We start from the raw sequence: 3,030 nt of genomic DNA on the forward strand, positions 1-3,030 counted from the left end.
TCAGAAACCTGAATTTGGATTTCTAGCCTCCTAAACTGTGGGGAAAAAAAAAAAAAAAAACTGTGAGGAAATAAATTTCCATTTAATAACGTCACCCACTTTTGGTATTTCTGTTACAGCAGCACTAGACAACTAAGACAGGAACCATCCCTAATGGTTTCTACACAAACACCCTGGTGTTGTCCACATGTAGATAAGGCCATATGCCACCAGATGATCGTCTCTTTGCACTCCTTTAGGACCCCTAGCATAAATCTTTTATGCCTTAAGAAATGAGTCACCATTAATGAATAATTCATTCATATCTTTGCTTGGCTGTCCTCTTATTATTCAGGTCTCACCTTAACTGTCATCTCAGAGTGTCCTATCTTGTCCACTAATCTAATGTAGTTCCCAGAGTTCCCTCACAATTCTTTGCTTTATTGTCAAAAACACACTTAGTGATATCTCTTTTTCCAATTATTTTTTCATTAAAAAAATTTTTTTTTTGTTTTGTTTCCACAAAAAGTCTGTAACCACCATGAAGGAAGGTACTTCTATTTCACTAATACCCCAATTGCTAGAAGAGTACTTGGCATGCAATATGTACTCAATAGCAGCATAGTGGTTAAGAGCTTGGCTGCTAACCAAAAGGTCAGCAGTTTGAATCCACCAGTCACTCCTTGGAAACCCTATGGAGCAGTTCTACTCTGTCCCATAAGGTTGCTATGAGTCAGAATCAATGTCTTTTTTAATATATTGGATGATAAAGGAGCGTACAAATGAATGAGAAATGAATACATAGAAAATATATATGTAAATATATTCATTTCATCCAATAAATATCCCTATATTCATTAGGTGTTGTTAAATACGGATTTTGTTTGACATGCGTTATATAATAAAAGAAAGAATGCTTTTTAAACAGTGGTTTTCAAAGAGTAGGGGAGGTGCCTACCCTCCACAGAATATCTGGCAGTATCTGGAGACATTTTTGTTTGAAACGACTGGGAGAGTGATAACGGAATCTAGCTGGAGGCCAGAGATGCTGCTACATTGCACAGAACAGCATTGGATGGATGAATGGACACTGCATAGCTAGATACATACATGCATAATTAGAAAGATGGCAGTCTCAACACTGTGTAGGACTGAAATAAACTGTATATGACTGTGAATCTCAGGAAACATGCTCTTGCTATTATCTAATCATCTCTACACAGAAGTTTCTGTATTTAATAGTAAAATGACAAATTGCATAAAAATATATACTGAAACTATGGTGATCTGTGCTTTAAATGCTAGTGGTATTTATGAAGACACTGGCTATAAGTGGGACCTGATCACCAGATATTAGCTAAGTACCCGTGAAACAAATATAATAATGTCTTCTTCAAATGGGAGGTGTGTGCCCTCACCAGGAATAAAAATCACTGTGTGACATGAGAGCTGCATTAACTGTGTAGATGGAATGGTTCTGTATGTAATGAGGTAGAAAACTGGAATCTAGGGAAATATTTTGAGCAAGGGGTGTGAGAAAACAATCACAAGCTTGGAAAAATGTCCAGTTTGGCTTATACTTAAATCACCAGGAGCACAGTAAAAATGTTTTGAAGTTTCCTTGGAGGGCACTCCATTCTATAAAATGTGGCTCAGAAATTATGTTAGAAGTGGCAAAGGAGAAACTTGTATAAAGAGAAAAGCAGAAGTAGCTCCCTCCGAGTCTTCCGTGTTTCTCCTGTAGTGTAGATTGATCCAGAGTGTTCAATTTGGCAGCATATATACTAAAAATTGGAATAATACAGAGAATATTTGAATGACCCCTTATAAGGATAACATTCAAATTCATGAAGCATTCCATATTTCTCAGTGGGATGACGTATTGAAAGGGTTGACCAAAAACAGGCTATCAACTGCGAGTTTTATATACAGCAAAATTATCCTTCATAATGATGGAGAAATTAAACATTCCCAGATAAACAAAAACTGCAAGCTTTGTCATTAGCAATCCCACTCTACAAGAAATATTAAAGGGAGTCCTTAAAGCTGAAAGGAAAACACTAGATGATAACCTGAATCCACATAAAAAGATAAAGACCACTGATAAAGGAAAATTTATAAATAAGAAATATGAATGCATTTTCCTTGGAACTCTTTTCATCTCCTATCTGATTAAAAGACAACTGCATAAGGTAATAATTATAAATATTGTGTTGATGGGCTTACACTCTAGAAAAATATAATTTATATGACAATAGCAAAAAAGGAGGGGAGTAATAACAGGGATATACTGGAGAAAACTTTCTGTATACTATGCACCTAATAAACTAGCCCAAAATTACATAAACCAAAAACTGATAGAACTGAAGGGCGAAATAAACAACTCAACAGCAATTGTTATAGACTTCAATACTTTACTTTCAATAGTGGATAGAACAGTTAGGCAGATGATCAACACAGAAATAGAAGACTTGGAGAAGTCCAGAGCTTTCCATGGGCTTTGTCATGGATTGAATAGTGTCCCCAAAAAATATGTGTCAACTTGGCTAGGCCACAGTTCCCAGTATTATGTGGTTGTCCTCCATTTTATAATCTGATATAATTTTCCTGTGTGTTGCAAATCTGAAACTCTGTCAGTGGTTAAGGAGGTAAGATTAAACCAAAAAAAAAAAAAAAAACCAAACCCAGTGCCGTCAAGTCGATTCCGACTCATAGCAACCCTACAGGACAGAGTAGAACTGCCCCATAGAGTTTCCAAGGAGCACCTGGCAGATTTGAACTGCTAACCCTTTGGGTAGCAGCCATAGCAGTTAACCAGTACGCCACCAGGGTTTCTGACGTAAAATAGGTTATGTTAAAGAAGATTAGGGCAGGATGCAACACCCTCACTCAGGTCACAGCCCTGATCTGATACAAGGGGAGATTACCTGGGGTGTGGCCTGCATCACCGTTTATCTTACAAGAGATAAAAAGAGAGAGAAGCAAGCAGGGAGAGAGAGGGACCTCATACCACAAGAAAGAAGCCCTTCTTGACTCCGGGTCCCTGTGCTG

At 37.4% G+C, this 3,030-nt stretch overlaps 1 non-coding gene across 1 annotated transcript; it reads left to right on the forward strand.

The window, feature by feature from the left end:
- The first annotated feature begins 1,739 nt into the window (after positions 1-1,739).
- On the forward strand, positions 1,740-1,846 carry LOC111750636 (U6 spliceosomal RNA). The gene has a single exon (XR_002785739.1). It is a non-coding gene; the product is annotated as a U6 spliceosomal RNA (small nuclear RNA).
- Positions 1,847-3,030: the final 1,184 nt, after the last annotated feature.

The sequence above is a fragment of the Loxodonta africana genome, chromosome 22, assembly GCF_030014295.1.
Source record: "Loxodonta africana isolate mLoxAfr1 chromosome 22, mLoxAfr1.hap2, whole genome shotgun sequence".
NCBI classification, from domain to species: domain Eukaryota; kingdom Metazoa; phylum Chordata; class Mammalia; order Proboscidea; family Elephantidae; genus Loxodonta; species Loxodonta africana.